Below are 16,460 nucleotides of genomic sequence, written 5' to 3'. Positions count from 1 at the left end.
TTGCAAGGAAGTTTGGATTTCCCTTTTTTTCAGAATGCCAAATGCAGCATCACATGCTTTTTTCCCCTCTTTAAATTTTTGTGACTCCCATTTTCGTGGTCAAATTACCTTCACAGATATTTTTCTCCTTCATTAAAGGGATTATCTTCCTCCTCAGATTCTTCTGTGCTCATCACAGTGACTTCCACAGGGAGCACTTTAAAGGCACTTATCTTCTTTTTTCTCCTCCTCCGATGCTGATGAATGAGGGACCCCCTGTATTCGAGTCTGGCATTTCTAAAAAATAAAATACAATATATATATATATATATATATATATATATATATATATATATATATATAATGATGATACTAATTAATTAATTAATTAATTAATTAATTAATTAATTACTTCATATATATATATATAATAGATGTTTTGCAGTGTTGCTCATATACAACCACCTCAACCAATATTACTTTTTTATTCTGAGGAACCACACTTTTGTCCAATCCGTTCTAGCTACAATACAATACAATATATAGCACTTAAAGAGTGTTTGTTTTAACATTAGCAAATATACTATTTTCGACTTGACTTGACTCCTTTTACAGCCCCTATTATTCTTAAAATATATGAGGACCGTTGGCAATTAATTACTGCATCCTATCGTCCTATAGTGGTAATGCCTTGTATTACTTATGACTGAGTTTGTAGTTGATCATAGTGCACATGATGAAATAGTTTCACAATTAGAAATGTTTATGATACTGCTTTATTCTTGCTAAGTGCAGTGTCATAAGTTCTGCCTTGTTTTGAAATTCAAACTGAACTTCATGTGGAAATGAGCTGTTTGACCTGTATGATTGATTTATTTGTTTGTGTGTTTTATACGGTGCAGTGCTCTGAGCGTCCTACACCAGAAACAAAACAAAGAGCAACTATCGCTTGGTCACTACAAAAAAGTGGTTTGATATCACCCAACCAAATAGCTTTCCAGCGATAACTAGCATCGCAAGCCTTTCACGTGATCCAATTTTATAGACAGCTTGTAAGTTGTTTTAAAGCTATCGCTTTTTAAGCAAAGTAAAAAAAAAAAAAAAAACACCATTCTGATATTTGCAACAACAAAAAAAGCCGGTCAGTGCCTCAAAGCGCTCCACTGACCCCATACATCAAACAAGCGCACACAAAACATTAATTTACAGTAGAACAATATTATTATATGAATTATTACTATTATATGTGGTTTCTGTTGCACACTTTTCTTTGCAAATGAGTTTTTGCCACAGTTCAAGTTAAGTTTTTTAATAAAGTAATGCGTATGATTTCTTTACATCCAAACATACTCTTTCCTGCTTCTGTGGAGGAGTGTCTCTGTCAGTGATGATAAAGCTGTTGCATTTTTAGATGTATTTTTTATTTAGCAGACACCTTTATCCAAGGCGACTTACAGAGAATAGGGTGTATGAACAATGCATCAGCTGCAGAGTCACTTACAAATACATCTCACCCGAAAGACGGAGCACAAGGAGGTTAAGTGACTTGCTCAGGGTCACACAATGAGTCAGTGACAGAGGTGGGATTTGAACCGGGGACCTCCTGGTTACAAGCCCTTTTCTTTAACCACTGGACCACTTTCTTTTTTATTTTTGTAGGCTGCTGCATGTACATACTTTTTGCTGCTTTGTTCTACTTCATCTTATTTGTGATGTCACCTGCTTCCGTTCAGATTATTCATTTCTTAAAGGCACAGTGCCGCAATACAGTGAACCTCGATCTACTATAGTAAATGTAATAATTAGGGCCGTAAGAGTTTTAAATTAGGGCTGTCACTCGATTAAAATGTTTGATTGGTTAATTTATGGGCATCAGCTAATTAATCTGTAGATTAATCGGATTAATCATTTTAAAATAATGGTAAAGCGGGTCCTGCACAATACCCTTTTTAAAACCCTTCACAACACGCAGCACACACACTACATGTACTCAGAAACTTGACCAGAAGTTTTTATGAAATATTTTCAGAACATTTCTTGTTAAGATTTTTTCTTAAAAGGGAAGTGATTCATCAAAGTTTCGCTCTTTTTTATTTTATAGATTTCCTGAAGAAAGAAAAGCGAGCCAGATGAGAAGAGAGTGATATGTGAAATTTGTAAAGTCAGCTATAATTCTGTACATTATGAGCAATACCACGAGCATCGTTGTACAAAAGGAACTGATCATCAACTGGAGAAGAATATATTGCCAAATGAAAGAAACCTGGAAAGTGGACGGTAACCAAGATGTGCCCAAAAATGTATTTGATGAAAATGTTTTGTCATTCTTTCCTGTATCTGAATTTAATATTGAGAACCACTCTGACAGTGAAAATGAAGAACAGTGGGAAGCAACTGCGGAAAAAGAGATGGCTGTAAATATAGAAGCAGGAATTTCTCAGAATTTAGATTATGTAGCAGAACAACTATACGCAAGCTCAGCAACAGTTCATGAAAAAGTGCTGAGGTTTGTTAGATGGTTATGTCTTTTTTTGATGGTGTTGCAGACACATTTTTTTATTTCTGATGTGGCAATCGATACATGGTTACAATTTTTTAAAGATTTGCTGACTGTGTTTGCTGAACCAGGAGGTATCCTTGGATTGACATTTAATGTCTTACCTTTCATTTCCTCTTATCCTCTGAATCATAGATAAGTGTTGACGCACGTCTCTGAGCGGTCTGTCGCACTATGTCTGTGGTTCGTTCATTTCCTCCTTATTCTATGAATCATAGGCAAGTGTTGACGCACATCTCTGAGCGGTCTGTCGCACTGTGTCCGTGGTTCGTTCATTTCCTCTTATTCTCTGAATCATAGGCAAGTGTTGACGCACGTCTCTGAGCGGTCTGTCGCACTATGTCTGTGGTTCATTCATTTCCTCCTTATTCTATGAATCATAGGCAAGTGTTGACGCATGTCTCTGAGCGGTCTGTCGCACTATGTCCGTGGTTCGTTCATTTCCTCTTATTCTCTGAATCATAGGCAAGTGTTGACACACGTCTCTGAGCGATCTGTCGCACTATGTCTGTGGTTCGTTCATTTCCTCCTTATTCTATGAATCATAGGCAAGTGTTGACGCACGTCTCTGAGCGGTCTGTCGCACTATGTCCCTGGTTCGTTCATTTTCTCTTTAATGCCAATCAAAGTGTCTGTTGCACTGGTTTGTTCATTCTGCTGTCTTATCAAAATGCTAAAAATGTGTTGCATGTAATTGTTGTTCTAAGAAAAAAATAATGTTTGTCTCTATCTCTAATTGAGATAGGAGTCTGGAGGCTCCATTTAGGACAGTAGTCCTGGCGAGTGCGGGTCTCCAGTTTGTGTGTGGTGAGTTATGTTTTTTTTGTGAGTGTTCGAGTTGTTTTGTTTAAATTGTTTGTTTGTTTATTTGGCTTATTAATAAATACACACACTGGTGCTTGCACCTGCCATCTCCTGTCTCTGAGGTTATGTTTATTATTTTTATTAATATGAGAAATAATCTTGATATTTCTTACATTGTACTTTTTTGTGGACATTCATGAAAAAGTACATTAGTACCTCAGTATTCGGTAAGTTATTTTTACCATCAACATGTTTCTACATTTTAATCGACTATCGTAAAATGGTGATCTTATTTGGTAATACTCATGAACTTATTTCATAGTGTGGTTCAGCATTGTAGGGCATCACTGAAAATGATGCTTTTGGTCATACCAGGAAAGGTCATTCTTTCATTTTTTTTCATTTACTTCTATAGTTTATTACAACCACTGTAAGCCTAAGAGGTGTAAGTGTGGTTTTCTGTAATAGTTTGTATATTTATTGTAAATCATGGAAGTTACACTTGATTCTAATTTAAACATATTATTGATTTTTATTTCCGACATGCTCTTTTAAATATTCAAAGGTCCATGTATTATTATTGTTGGTACAATTTATTATTTAACACTGTGATTGTAATTTTATATTTCTGCCATCTTGGCCAAGGTTGGTTCTTGAAATATACATTTTTCTCTCAAGTGATTTCCTGATTTAAGTAAAAGTTAATTTTTCAAATCATTAATCATAATAAAATAAATGTTTTTTTTTTTTATTATCTGTACTTGAGTTAAAGAGCTTATCAGAATTAAGTTGATGTTGTTTGTTACCCAGATTTGATGTTTATATTCTACATAAACATTACTTTAACATATAAATAGTATTGTTCTTTTTGCAGACTTAAAGCAAATAGTTTTCTAACCTCTCTGTACCCTAGGCGCATATAGATAGATAGATAGACAGATAGATAGATAGATAATTAATGCTGCCCTTGATTTAAACCCTCACTCAGATGTCAGCTTTTTTCTACCCCTGCTCAAAAACTAAATTAAGAAACTCACAACTCTGGCTATGTACATGTGACGCTCCCGACAAGACTACAGCCTCAATCCACCATGTAACACAAACTAATGTACACACACGTTAGTAAGCAAATGTTATTTTATGGTACAGTCCCGACAGACAACCCAAGATGAACTACTTACAGCACAGCAGACCTTCATGTTTTTTTGTTTTTTTTCCCGGCAGAGTTCAGTGCCAACACAGCAGGGGATAAAACAAGGAGGAAGATGGGCCGAATTGCCCTCAGCTTGGATGGTGAAAACTTAACTCAAATTGAATCACTAGGAAACAACAGCCAAGTACAATTTAGTTAGGGTAATGAAAGAAAAGTTAAGCAGTCCAAGGTAGGTGATGAGGAGACACCAGAAGGTGGTGAAACACGGCATTGTCCTGATGCTTATGGACAGCTGATACCATCAATGAGTGACAAAAGATGAGAAGGAGTGAGCCCGGGACATAAAACATTGCATGTGTTTGCCCAGAGCGTTCAGCATGATGGACTGGTCATGCCTTCCATGAGCAGTTGATTTTGCTGAGCATACCATGGGCAAACACATGTAATGTTGCTTAACACTTTTTTATGGTATAGTGATAAAAAAAAAAAAATCACAATGAAATACTGCAAACTGCCAACCCACAAAAATGGTATTGATAGTAGGATTTCACTATGTCATCAGTTTTATATATTTGTTTTCAGAGAATGTGGGGCACTGAAAACATAGGAAAGCTCTGACAATTTAAAAAAAAATATTACACTGAAGCTTTCTCCTAAAGTTACAAAACACAATTAAAAGGACTGGGGGAATCAGCTAGCAATATAAACTATATGGCCACTGCATTATCTATTCAATACTATTTTATACCAGAAAGATTGTGAGTAAACCATATAAATATACCTTTTTTAACCTAAGGTTTAAAATGGTTTACAATTGTAGTGTATACTAGGTACAAACCAGTTTTACTCAACATATTGTCACAAAATCCACGTGTTCAGATTTCTTTACGTACTCTTTTTATTTGCTCAGCACACACTCTTATCTCAGGGGAGACGTTAGGAGGACAGAGATGTTATTACTCCTAGTGGGATATAGTTCGTGCTCTGGACCCGCAGTATATTCGGATGACCAATATAGTACCCAAGAAATTGACAGACTCATGTATCTAAAGTGTTTTTACGAATCAGAGTATGATCAGTACTCCTTCGGTTTATTAACAGTTAAATATTGGATTGAGTAGCTACAGGCTGCTTCATATCCCCAGCTGACAGACGTTCTGGGCAGTCCAGTGTCTTAACAGATATTAACGTTAACACTTTAATACATCTTTATGTATTAGTGCAGCCGGCAGGCCTGGCAACGACCACGACACTAAATACACCCAGTAGCCTCTTTTCAGCACATTCAACAAATGTTCTCCTATCTTCTAAACATAGCATGAGTCCCTTATAGCAATACATGCAATACATGTGAGATAAAATAATAATTGATTAATGCTTACCCTTTAATATAGATCGTAAAAGGATATGACTGTCTTCACCAGGCAAATTAAACTGACTTAAATCAGTTCAATTGTGTTTTTGGTTTGCAGAAGATGGACCACCTTGCCCTGTCTGGGATGAGTGTGGTACTCCATTGAAATTACTCTGGAGTTTTATAGGTTTTTCGTCTCATTGGAATACATGGGACGCCTCAATTAAATCCAATCATTAATCAGGTGGGACAGTTCTTATCCATTTTACAAATAATAGTTTTCAAAAGATCCGGACTAACTTTTCAGAATTAATAGGGGTCATGTACTCAATAAATTCAAAACCTCACATTTGTTTCAACTCTTATGATCTCATTTCTTTGCTTTCCTCCAAGCCCCTCCTTTATCTGAAAAGTTAAGTGAACCAAGGTTCCCAGGATCTTGGTTTATAATATAATATAAAAACACTACTGCATGCAAAACACTAATTTTATATGTGTTATATATGAGAGATGTTCTTAATATGTGACATCATCTTCTAAGTGATTATATTATGCTAAATTAAAGGTATGTGTTTCTTTTATCTTCATATTGTTTCATCATTTTGTTAATGAGTCAGTTTTGATTCCATATACCATTGTCTAACAGAGTATTTGACAAAAGTTTGTCTCATACAATATTCAAGTCATGTAGTTTCACTAGGTTTAAGTGGTAATAGTTTTCATTACAATTATTTATCCCTTAAGAGATGCACTGACCTGGCTCTGACCGGTACCTGACTCTGAGAATATGTTACTGCTAGCAGTTTCCACAGTCTCTTGTTTTTTTCCAAGGTCAGAGTCTGTGCAAACACTTTATTAGATATATGACCTGTCCATTAAGCCATGATTTGTGCATATTATTTCAAGACATTTACTTATCAGTACTAAACCACTAACTCCATAAACCTTAACACTACAAGTCTATGAGATTTGCAATTTTGCTGAAGTGGAATGTAAGATGACCCCCTCCTTTCTCTACAGCCCATATGAGGCCCTTTTCACTGCAGCAGTTTCAAATAACCACATTATAAGGATTCCATCTACCATCATTAGACAATAGTATAGTGGATTAATAACAAGGTACATTATAGTAAATTATTACAAACTTAACACAAAAACACAACACAACACCTTTTAACTTCTATAATTCAATGGATATCATAATGTCTAGAAGTCTTATTGTTCAATAGAAAGAAGAATTAATCTTCCTCTTTCTCAATTAATTCAATTGAATACTGCTCCAGCTTTTAATCTTCTTATCACTAAAGCAAAGTCGTGAACAAGCAATAATACTTGTCAGTTTTAAATAATATGTTTTCTCATTATAGCAAATACTTAAAACATATTATTAATCTTATGAAATAACTGTTATGAACTATAAACAGTGTCAATTAGCACTGAACCTGTTTCATTATAAGATAATCTTTCAATTAATTTACCTCTGTTTATCAGTTGCTATAATATTACTTTGGTGAATCCCTCTTAAGATTTAAATCCAAATATAGGCCAGTATAACTGCATTCAACTAGGCTTGACCCTTCTCTTTGTTCATACAAAATCCAGCCGAGACAGAATTTTTTTCTCAAGACCTCTGGCTGTTAGTTAATCTTTTGGTCATAAAGAGTCTCTTCTTATCTTGTGTTTTTAGGGCATACATTTGTAGATTAACGTTCACTTTTAGACGGAATGGTGCTTTTTATCAAGCGTCATGCTTTCTGAAGATAAGATATACTAGTGGTAAATCGTTCATTATATATATTTTCTTAGGGAATCTCAGACTACTAAGTATTTAATTGAATACATGTGTAATTCCAAACAAGAGAGGACTGACCTATTTCATGGAGCAAGAGAGCCACATACTAGTGGTACAAGGATACTCTTTCTTTATCCTTCCTAATATCTTTGACACTTCATTTTATAATACATTCCATATTTGAAATCGCCTAGTACATATTCAGCATATCCCCATGTTTCCAGCAGGATTCTTCTGTGCCGGGTTCAGCTCTGGTTGGTTCCACGAAAACGACAACAGGCCCCTTTATCCAAAGTTTAGCATCACAGGTGTGAGACGCCATCTTCCTCACTTCGTACCTACAAGATACTTGGACACGTTTAGCTGGGACACCTTCTACAAATTCCAATTTACCTAGATGTGCTTATTTCACTAAATGATCTCCTTCACAATTTATGCATTCAATCCTCTTAATATCCTTTGGATCTACATTTAGATGAGAAAAAGAAATTCCTTCAGAATCATTACATTCAAACAAGATTCTACAGTGTTTAGCTAAATGACTACAGGCTGGACAAAGTTTGGGCCCAGTCACTGATGACTTGCTTTGGCACATATTACATGCACACATAACAAGAGGATTATGTTTCAATTTGTGTGTCAGGGTTAATTCTGCACCATGTACAAAAGTTCTGGATCTGTATACATTGTTACTATACATTCCCTTCTGTTCGCACAGAGTCACTTTGCGAGGTACGCCTTCCATCCAGAACACTAAAGGAGGCCAAAACTCACTGTTATTCATATTTTCTGGTATCCAATTACTGTTCTTTTCCACATCATCAATAGCAAACTTAACATAACTGAATCTGTTTCATTTGATGAACCATTTACTGTAGCTTACTGAGATCCTCCATGCAATGGAGTCTAATGTTTTACTATATGGAATAACTAGTTCAGCGTCACCTGCGACAATATGTTTCTTGTAAACATTCTGCAAACTTAAATTTTACATGCGGTTTCCTATACACCTGCAAACCTTTTGTAAACCTAAGGTTTTTTGGTGTGTAATTTACAAACATTGTGCAAACATTGTAAACATAATGTTTACTCACATAGGTGTGTGTAAACTTAATGTAAACATACAGATTACAAAATGGTTTACTATGACGTTGTAAACCCCTGCAAACTTAAGGTTCATAAATTGTTTACAAATGTACTAAATTTGTAAACCTTTATTTTCGTGCAGTGTCTGCTTTTATGACTTATATTCGGTGAGCTGGGGGTGATTCCTCCGAGATTTCGTTTTGTACTAACCAAGCCCAACATTGCTTAGCTTCTGAGATCAGACTTATTCAAGGTGGTGTGGCCGCAGGCGATTGCATTTCTGCTTTCATGACTTTTATTTTTAGTGAGCTGGGGGTGATTCCTCCAAAATTTCCTTTTGTCCTCCACACATTTCAATTGTAAAATGTAATGCCTGAAGCACTTGATATTCCCAGGTGGTCTCCCATCCAAGTACTAACCAAGCCCAACATTGCTTAGCTTCTGAGATCAGACTTATTCAAGGTGGTGTGGCCACAGGCGATTGCATTTCTGCTTTCATGACTTTTATGTTTAGTGAGCTGGGGGTGATTCCTCCAAAATTTACTTTTGTCCTCCACACATTTCAATTGTAAAATGTAATTACAAAAATGTAATACCTGCAGCACTTGATATTCCCAGGTGGTCTCCCATCCAAGTACTAACCAAGCCCAACATTGCTTAGCTTCTGAGATCAGACGAGATCAGGCTTATTCAATGTGGTGTGGCCGCAGGCGATTGCATTTATGCTTTCATGACTTTTATGTTTAGTGAGCTGGGGGTGATTCCTCCAAAATTTCCTTTTGTCCTCCACACATTTCAATTGTAAAATGTAATGCCTGCAGCACTTGATATTCCCAGGTGGTCTCCCATCCAAGTACTAACCAAGCCCAACATTGCTTAGCTTCTGAGATCAGACTTATTCAAGGTGGTGTGGCCGCAGGCGACTGCATTTCTGCTTTCATGACTTTTATGTTTAGTGAGCTGGGGGTGATTCCTCCAAAATTTCCTTTTGTCCTCCACACATTTCAATTGTAAAATGTAATTACAAAAATGTAATGCCTGCAGCACTTGATATTCCCAGGTGGGCTCCCATCCAAGTACTAACCAAGCCCAACATTGCTTAGCTTCTGAGATCAGACTTATTCAAGGTGGTGTGGTTGCAGGCGATTGCATTTCTGCTTTCATGACTTTTATGTTTAGTGAGCTGGGAGTGATTCCTCCAAAATTTCCTTATGTCCGCCACACATTTCAATTGTAAAATGTAATGCCTGCAGCACTTGATATTCCCAGGTGGTCTCCCATCCAAGTACTAACCAAGCCCAACATTGCTTAGCTTCTGAGATCAGACTTATTCAAGGTGGTGTGGCCGCAGGCGATTGCATTTCTGCTTTCATGACTTTTATGTTTAGTGAGCTGTGGGTGATTCCACCAAAATTTCCTTTTGTCCTCCACACATTTCAATTGTAAAATGTAATGCCTGCAGCACTTGATATTCCCAGGTGGTCTCCCATCCAAGTACTAACCAAGTCCAACATTGCTTAGCTTCTGAGATCAGACTTATTCAAGGTGGTGTGGCCGCAGGCGATTGCATTTTTCCTTTCATGACTTTTATGTTTAGTGAGCTGGGGGTGATTCCTCCAAAATTTCCTTTTGTCGTCCACACATTTCAATTGTAAAATGTAATGCCTGAAGCACTTGATATTCCCAGGTGGTCTCCCATCCAAGTACTAACCAAGCTCAACATTGCTTAGCATCTGAGATCAGACTTATTCAAGGTGGTGTGGCCACACGCGATTGCATTTCTGCTTTCATGACTTTTATGTTTAGTGAGCTGGGGGTGATTCCTCCAAAATTTCCTTTTGTCCTCCACACATTTCAGTTGTAAAATGTAATTACAAAAATGTAATGCCTGCAGCACTTGATATTCCCAGGTGGTCTCCCATCCAAGTACTAACCAAGCCCAACATTGCTTAGCTTAGCTTCTGAGATCAGACAAGATCAGGCTTATTCAAGGTGGTGTGGCCGCAGGCGATTGCATTTCTGCTTTCATGACTTTTATGTTTAGTGAGCTGGGGGTGATTCCTCCAAAATTTCCTTTTATCCACACATTTCAATTGTAAAATGTAATTACAAAAATGTAATGCCTGCAGCACTTGATATTCCCAGGTGGTCTCCCATCCAAGTACTAACCAAGCCCCAACATTGCTTAGCTTCTGAGATCAGACGAGATCAGGCTTATTCACGGTGGTGTGGCCGCAGGCGATTGCATTTCTGCTTTCATGACTTTTATGTTTAGTGAGCTGGGGGTGATTCCTCCAAAATTTCCTTTTGTCGTCCACACATTTCAATTGTAAAATGTAATGCCTGCAGCACTTGATATTCCCAGGTGGTCTCCCATCCAAGTACTAACCAAGCCCAACATTGCTTAGCTTCTGAGATCAGACGAGATCAGGCTTATTCAAGGTGGTGTGGCCGCAGGCGATTGCATTTCTGCTTTCATGACTTTTATGTTTAGTGAGCTGGGGGTGATTCCTCCAAAATTTCCTTTTGTCCTCCACACATTTCAATTGTAAAATGTAATGCCTGCAGCACTTGATATTCCCAGGTGGTCTCCCATCCAAGTACTAACCAAGCCCAACATTGCTTAGCTTCTGAGATCAGACGAGATCAGGCTTATACAAGGTGGTGTGGCCGCAGGCGATTGCATATCTGCTTTCATGACTTTTATGTTTATTGAGCTGGGGGTGATTCCTCCAAAATTTCCTTTTGTCCTCCACACATTTCAATTGTAAAATGTAATGCCTGCAGCACTTGATATTCCCAGGTGGTCTCCCATCCAAGTACTAACCAAGCCCAACGTTGCTTCGCTTCTGAGATCAAACGAGATCAGGCTTATTCAAGGTGGTGTGGCCGCAGGGGATTGCATTTCTGCTTTCATGACTTTTATGTTTAGTGAGCTGGGGGTGATTCCTCCAAAATTTCCTTTTGTCCTCCACACATTTCAATTGTAGAATGTAATGCCTGCAGCACTTGATATTCCCAGGTGGTCCCCCATCCAAGTACTAACCAAGCCCAACATTGCTTTGCTTCTGAGATCAGACGAGATCAGGCTTATTCAAGGTGGTGTGGCCGCAGGCAATTGCATATCTGCTTTCATGACTTTTATGTTTATTGAACTGGGGGTGATTCCTCCAAAATTTCCTTTTGTCCTCCACACATTTCAATTGTAAAATGTAATGCCTGCAGCACTTGATATTCCCAGGTGGTCTCCCATCCAAGTACTAACCAAGCCCAACATTGCTTAGCTTCTGAGATCAGACGAGATCAGGCTTATTCAAGGTGGTGTGGCCGCAGGCGATTGCATATCTGCTTTCATGACTTTTATGTTTATTGAGCTGGGGGTGATTCCTCCAAAATTTCCTTTTGTCCTCCACACATTTCAATTGTGAAATGTAATGCCTGCAGCACTTGATATTCCAGGTGGTCTCGCATCCAAGTACTAACCAAGCCCAACATTGCTTAGCTTCTGAGATCAGATGAGATCAGGTTTATTCAAGGTGGTGTGGCCGCAGGCGATTGCATTTCTGCTTTCATGACTTTTATGTTTAGTGAGCTGGGGGTTATTCCTCCAAAATTTCCTTTTGTCCTCCACAATTTTCAATTGTAAAATGTAATGCCTGCAGCACTTGATATTCCCAGGTGGTCTCCCATCCAAGTACTAACCAAGCCCCAACATTGCTTAGCTTCTGAGATCAGACGAGATCAGGCTTATTCAAAATGGTGTGGCCGCAGGCGATTGCATTTCTGCTTTCATGACTTTTATGTTTAGTGAGCTGGGGGTGATTCCTCCAAAATTTACTTTTGTCCTCCACACATTTCAATTGTAAAATGTAATTACAAAAATGTAATGCCTGCAGCACTTGATATTCACAGGTGGTCTCCCATCCAAGTACTAACCAAGCCCAACATTGCTTAGCTTCTGAGATCAGACGAGATCAGTCTTATTCAAGGTGGTGTGGCCGCAGGCGATTGCATTCCTGCTTTCATGACTTTTATGTTTAGTGAGCTGGGGGTGATTCCTCCAAAATATCCTTTTGTCCTCCACACATTTCAATTGTAAAATGTAATAACAAAAATGTAATGCCTGCAGCACTTGATATTCCCAGGTGGTCTCCCATCCAAGTACTAACCAAGCCCAACATTGCTTAGCTTCTGAGATCAGACGAGATCAGGTTTATTCAAGGTGGTGTGGCCGCAGGCGATTGCATTTCTGCTTTCATGACTTTTATGTTTAGTGAGCTGGGGGTGATTCCTCCAAAATTTACTTTTGTCCTCCACACATTTCAATTGTAAAATGTAATGCCTGCAGTACTTGATATTCCCCGGTGGTCTCCCATCCAAGTACTAACCAAGCCCAACATTGCTTAGCTTCTGAGATCAGACGAGATCAGGCTTATTCAAGGTGGTGTGGCCGCAGGCGATTGCATTTCTGCTTTCATGACTTTTATGTTTAGTGAGCTGGGGGTGATTCCTCCAAAATTTCCTTTTGTCCTCCACACATTTCAATTGTAAAATGTAATTACAAAAATGTAATGCCTGCAGCACTTGATATTCACAGGTGGTCTCCCATCCAAGTACTAACCAAGCCCAACATTGCTTAACTTCTGAGATCAGACGAGATCAGGCTTATTCAAGGTGGTGTGGCCGCAGGCGATTGCTTTTCTGCTTTCATGACTTTTATGTTTAGTGAGCTGGGGGTGATTCCTCCAAAATTTCCTTTTGTCCACCACACATTTCAATTGTAAAATGTAATGCCTGCAGCACTTGATATTCCCAGGTGGTCTCCCATCCAAGTACTAACCAAGCCCAACATTGCTTAGCTTCTGAGATCAGACGAGATCAGGCTTATTCAAGGTGGTGTGGCCGCAGGCGATTGCATTGCTGCTTTCATGACTTTTATGTTTAGTGAGCTGGGGGTGATTCCTCCAAAATTTCCTTTTGTCCTCCACACATTTCAATTGTAAAATGTAATGCCTGCAGCACTTGATATTCCCAGGTGGTCTCCCATCCAAGTACTAACCAAGACCAACATTGCTTAGCTTCTGAGATCGGACGAGATCAGGCTTATTCAAGGTGGTGTGGCCGCAGGGGATTGCATTTCTGCTTTCATGACTTTTATGTTTAGTGAGCTGGGGGTGATTCCTCCAAAATTTCCTTTTGTCCTCCACACATTTCAATTGTAAAATGTAATGCCTGCAGCACTTGATATTCCCAGGTGGTCTCCCATCCAAGTACTAACCAAGCCCAACATTGCTTAGCTTCTGAGATCAGGCGAGATCAGGATTATTCAAGGTGGTGTTGCCGCAGGCGATTGCATTTCTGCTTTCATGACTTTTATGTTAAGTGAGCTGGGGGTGATTCCTCCAAAATTTCCTTTTTTCCTCCAGACATTTCAATTGTAAAATGTAATGCCTGCAGCACTTGATATTCCGAGGTGGTCTCCCATACAAGTACTAACCAAGCCCAACATTGCTTAGCTTCTGAGATCAGACTTATTCAAGGTGGTGTGGCCGCAGGCGATTGCATTTCTGCTTTCATGACTTTTATGTTTAGTGAGCTGGGGGTGATTCCTCCAAAATTTCCTTTTGTCCTCCACACATTTCAATTGTAAAATGTAATGCCTGCAGCACTTGAAATTCCCAGGTGGTCTCCCATCCAAGTACTAACCAAGCCAACATTGCTTAGCTTCTGAGATCAGACGAGATCAGGCTTATTCAAGGTGGTGTGGCCGCAGGCGATTGCATTGCTGCTTTCATGACTTTTATGTTTAGTGAGCTGGGGGTGATTCCTCCAAAATTTCCTTTTGTCCACACATTTCAATTGTAAAATGTAATTACAAAAATGTAATGCCTGCAGCACTTGATATTCCCAGGTGGTCTCCTATCCAAGTACTAACCAAGCCCAACATTGCTTAGCTTCTGAGATCAGACGAGATCAGTCTTATTCAAGGTGGTGTGGCCGCAGGCGATTGCATTCCTGCTTTCATGACTTTTATGTTTAGTGAGCTGGGGGTGATTCCTCCAAAATATCCTTTTGTCCTCCACACATTTCAATTGTAAAATGTAATAACAAAAATGTAATGCCTGCAGCACTTGATATTCCCAGGTGGCCTCCCATCCAAGTACTAACCAAGCCCAACATTGCTTAGCTTCTGAGATCAGACGAGATCAGGTTTATTCAAGGTGGTGTGGCCGCAGGCGATTGCATTTCTGCTTTCATGACTTTTATGTTTAGTGAGCTGGGGGTGATTCCTCCAAAATTTCCTTTTGTCCTCCACACATTTCAATTGTAAAATGTAATGCCTGCAGCACTTGAAATTCCCAGGTGGTCTCCCATCCAAGTACTAACCAAGCCCAACATTGCTTAGCTTCTGAGATCAGACGAGATCAGGCTTATACAAGGTGGTGTGGCCGCAGGCGCTTGCATATCTGCTTTCATGACTTTTATGTTTATTGAGCTGGGGGTGATTCCTCCAAAATTTCCTTTTGTCGTCCACACATTTCAATTGTAAAATGTAATGCCTGCAGCACTTGATATTCCCAGGTGGTCTCCCATCCAAGTACTAACCAAGCCCAACATTGCTTCGCTTCTGAGATCAGACGAGATCAGACGAGATCAGGCTTATTCAAGGTGGTGTGGCCGCAGGCGATTGCATTTCTGCATTCATGACTTTTATGTTTAGTGAGCTGGGGGTGATTCCTCCAAAATTTCCTTTTGTCCTCCACACATTTCAATTGTAAAATGTAATGCCTGCTGCACTTGATATTCCCAGGTGGTCCCCCATCCAAGTACTAACCAAGCCCAACATTGCTTAGCTTCTGAGATCAGACGAGATCAGGCTTATTCAAGGTGGTGTGGCCGCAGGCGATTGCATATCTGCTTTCATGACTTTTATGTTTATTGAGCTGGGGGTGATTCCTCCAAAATTTCCTTTTGTCCTCCACACATTTCAATTGTAAAATGTAATGCCTGCAGCACTTGATATTCCCAGGTGGTCTCCCATCCAAGTACTAACCAAGCCCAACATTGCTTAGCTTCTGAGATCAGACGAGATCAGGATTATTCAAGGTGGTGTGGCCGCAGGCGATTGCATTTCTGCTTTCATGACTTTTATGTTTAGTGAGCTGGGGGTGATTCCTCCAAAATTTCCTTTTGTCCTCCACGCATTTCAATTGTAAAATGTAATGCCTACAGCACTTGATATTCCCAGGTGGTCTCCCATCCAAGTACTAACCAAGCCCAACATTGCTAATGCTTCTGAGATCAGACGAGATCAGGCTTATTCAAGGTGGTGTGGCCGCAGGCGATTGCATTTCTGCTTTCATGACTTTTATGTTTAGTGAGCTGGGGGTGATTCCTCCAAAATTTCCTTTTGTCCTTGTCACAAAGACGGCCAGAGTGGGTGGCGTCAGACCAGAAAAGGAATACACAGACAGTGGTTGTGATGAGCTGAGTGCAATGGCTGCACTCAGCGTTTATTAACAAAATAAAAGGTTTCAAACAGCACAAAAACAGGACACGGCACTACACGCCAAAATAAATAGACATACAAAACGGACTAACACTAAACAAACGGTGCACGGACAGACAGACAGACACGGTGAGTACAAACAAACTTATCTTTACGTTTAATGATTTTACTTATTTTAACTCTCCTCTCTCTCTCACCCGTTCTCCTCTTCCGAACACCCAACCA

General features: G+C 39.1%; 17 non-coding genes and 14 pseudogenes across 17 annotated transcripts; all 31 read right to left on the bottom strand.

Annotated features, from left to right (window-relative positions):
* Positions 1-9,095: 9,095 nt before the first annotated feature.
* LOC131716365 (5S ribosomal RNA) lies at positions 9,096-9,204 on the bottom strand (annotated as a pseudogene).
* A 114-nt stretch (positions 9,205-9,318) lies between these two features.
* On the bottom strand, positions 9,319-9,437 carry LOC131717432 (5S ribosomal RNA). Its single transcript, XR_009316319.1, has one exon. It is a non-coding gene; the product is annotated as a 5S ribosomal RNA (ribosomal RNA).
* Positions 9,438-9,537: 100 nt separating this feature from the next.
* On the bottom strand, positions 9,538-9,646 carry LOC131715746 (5S ribosomal RNA; annotated as a pseudogene).
* Positions 9,647-9,760: 114 nt separating this feature from the next.
* Positions 9,761-9,869, bottom strand: LOC131716472 (5S ribosomal RNA; annotated as a pseudogene).
* Positions 9,870-9,969: 100 nt separating this feature from the next.
* On the bottom strand, positions 9,970-10,078 carry LOC131715745 (5S ribosomal RNA; annotated as a pseudogene).
* Positions 10,079-10,178: 100 nt separating this feature from the next.
* Positions 10,179-10,287, bottom strand: LOC131716166 (5S ribosomal RNA; annotated as a pseudogene).
* Positions 10,288-10,610: 323 nt separating this feature from the next.
* Positions 10,611-10,734, bottom strand: LOC131714053 (5S ribosomal RNA; annotated as a pseudogene).
* Positions 10,735-10,845: 111 nt separating this feature from the next.
* LOC131713450 (5S ribosomal RNA) lies at positions 10,846-10,965 on the bottom strand (annotated as a pseudogene).
* A 100-nt stretch (positions 10,966-11,065) lies between these two features.
* Positions 11,066-11,184, bottom strand: LOC131716567 (5S ribosomal RNA). The gene has a single exon (XR_009315454.1). It is a non-coding gene; the product is annotated as a 5S ribosomal RNA (ribosomal RNA).
* Positions 11,185-11,284: 100 nt separating this feature from the next.
* Positions 11,285-11,403, bottom strand: LOC131709846 (5S ribosomal RNA). Its single transcript, XR_009311710.1, has one exon. It is a non-coding gene; the product is annotated as a 5S ribosomal RNA (ribosomal RNA).
* A 100-nt stretch (positions 11,404-11,503) lies between these two features.
* On the bottom strand, positions 11,504-11,622 carry LOC131713216 (5S ribosomal RNA; annotated as a pseudogene).
* A 100-nt stretch (positions 11,623-11,722) lies between these two features.
* On the bottom strand, positions 11,723-11,841 carry LOC131710960 (5S ribosomal RNA). Its single transcript, XR_009312842.1, has one exon. It is a non-coding gene; the product is annotated as a 5S ribosomal RNA (ribosomal RNA).
* Positions 11,842-11,941: 100 nt separating this feature from the next.
* On the bottom strand, positions 11,942-12,060 carry LOC131716566 (5S ribosomal RNA). Its single transcript, XR_009315453.1, has one exon. It is a non-coding gene; the product is annotated as a 5S ribosomal RNA (ribosomal RNA).
* Positions 12,061-12,160: 100 nt separating this feature from the next.
* Positions 12,161-12,278, bottom strand: LOC131713967 (5S ribosomal RNA; annotated as a pseudogene).
* A 100-nt stretch (positions 12,279-12,378) lies between these two features.
* Positions 12,379-12,498, bottom strand: LOC131712540 (5S ribosomal RNA). Its single transcript, XR_009314431.1, has one exon. It is a non-coding gene; the product is annotated as a 5S ribosomal RNA (ribosomal RNA).
* A 114-nt stretch (positions 12,499-12,612) lies between these two features.
* LOC131712943 (5S ribosomal RNA) lies at positions 12,613-12,731 on the bottom strand. The gene has a single exon (XR_009314831.1). It is a non-coding gene; the product is annotated as a 5S ribosomal RNA (ribosomal RNA).
* Positions 12,732-12,845: 114 nt separating this feature from the next.
* LOC131711753 (5S ribosomal RNA) lies at positions 12,846-12,964 on the bottom strand. Its single transcript, XR_009313641.1, has one exon. It is a non-coding gene; the product is annotated as a 5S ribosomal RNA (ribosomal RNA).
* A 100-nt stretch (positions 12,965-13,064) lies between these two features.
* On the bottom strand, positions 13,065-13,183 carry LOC131712651 (5S ribosomal RNA). Its single transcript, XR_009314542.1, has one exon. It is a non-coding gene; the product is annotated as a 5S ribosomal RNA (ribosomal RNA).
* A 114-nt stretch (positions 13,184-13,297) lies between these two features.
* On the bottom strand, positions 13,298-13,416 carry LOC131709780 (5S ribosomal RNA). The gene has a single exon (XR_009311643.1). It is a non-coding gene; the product is annotated as a 5S ribosomal RNA (ribosomal RNA).
* A 100-nt stretch (positions 13,417-13,516) lies between these two features.
* LOC131716563 (5S ribosomal RNA) lies at positions 13,517-13,635 on the bottom strand. The gene has a single exon (XR_009315452.1). It is a non-coding gene; the product is annotated as a 5S ribosomal RNA (ribosomal RNA).
* Positions 13,636-13,735: 100 nt separating this feature from the next.
* On the bottom strand, positions 13,736-13,854 carry LOC131713086 (5S ribosomal RNA). Its single transcript, XR_009314974.1, has one exon. It is a non-coding gene; the product is annotated as a 5S ribosomal RNA (ribosomal RNA).
* A 100-nt stretch (positions 13,855-13,954) lies between these two features.
* LOC131712858 (5S ribosomal RNA) lies at positions 13,955-14,073 on the bottom strand. The gene has a single exon (XR_009314746.1). It is a non-coding gene; the product is annotated as a 5S ribosomal RNA (ribosomal RNA).
* A 100-nt stretch (positions 14,074-14,173) lies between these two features.
* Positions 14,174-14,282, bottom strand: LOC131716452 (5S ribosomal RNA; annotated as a pseudogene).
* A 100-nt stretch (positions 14,283-14,382) lies between these two features.
* Positions 14,383-14,500, bottom strand: LOC131713733 (5S ribosomal RNA; annotated as a pseudogene).
* A 111-nt stretch (positions 14,501-14,611) lies between these two features.
* Positions 14,612-14,730, bottom strand: LOC131713483 (5S ribosomal RNA; annotated as a pseudogene).
* Positions 14,731-14,844: 114 nt separating this feature from the next.
* LOC131709754 (5S ribosomal RNA) lies at positions 14,845-14,963 on the bottom strand. The gene has a single exon (XR_009311616.1). It is a non-coding gene; the product is annotated as a 5S ribosomal RNA (ribosomal RNA).
* Positions 14,964-15,063: 100 nt separating this feature from the next.
* Positions 15,064-15,182, bottom strand: LOC131709953 (5S ribosomal RNA). Its single transcript, XR_009311817.1, has one exon. It is a non-coding gene; the product is annotated as a 5S ribosomal RNA (ribosomal RNA).
* A 100-nt stretch (positions 15,183-15,282) lies between these two features.
* Positions 15,283-15,411, bottom strand: LOC131713989 (5S ribosomal RNA; annotated as a pseudogene).
* Positions 15,412-15,511: 100 nt separating this feature from the next.
* Positions 15,512-15,630, bottom strand: LOC131712197 (5S ribosomal RNA). Its single transcript, XR_009314090.1, has one exon. It is a non-coding gene; the product is annotated as a 5S ribosomal RNA (ribosomal RNA).
* A 100-nt stretch (positions 15,631-15,730) lies between these two features.
* On the bottom strand, positions 15,731-15,849 carry LOC131720602 (5S ribosomal RNA). The gene has a single exon (XR_009319499.1). It is a non-coding gene; the product is annotated as a 5S ribosomal RNA (ribosomal RNA).
* Positions 15,850-15,949: 100 nt separating this feature from the next.
* Positions 15,950-16,069, bottom strand: LOC131714381 (5S ribosomal RNA; annotated as a pseudogene).
* Positions 16,070-16,460: the final 391 nt, after the last annotated feature.

Source organism: Acipenser ruthenus, chromosome 44, assembly GCF_902713425.1.
Source record: "Acipenser ruthenus chromosome 44, fAciRut3.2 maternal haplotype, whole genome shotgun sequence".
Lineage (NCBI taxonomy): Eukaryota > Metazoa > Chordata > Actinopteri > Acipenseriformes > Acipenseridae > Acipenser > Acipenser ruthenus.
Note: the sequence above shows the minus strand (reverse complement) of the source record. Positions and strands in the feature narration are given on the sequence as shown.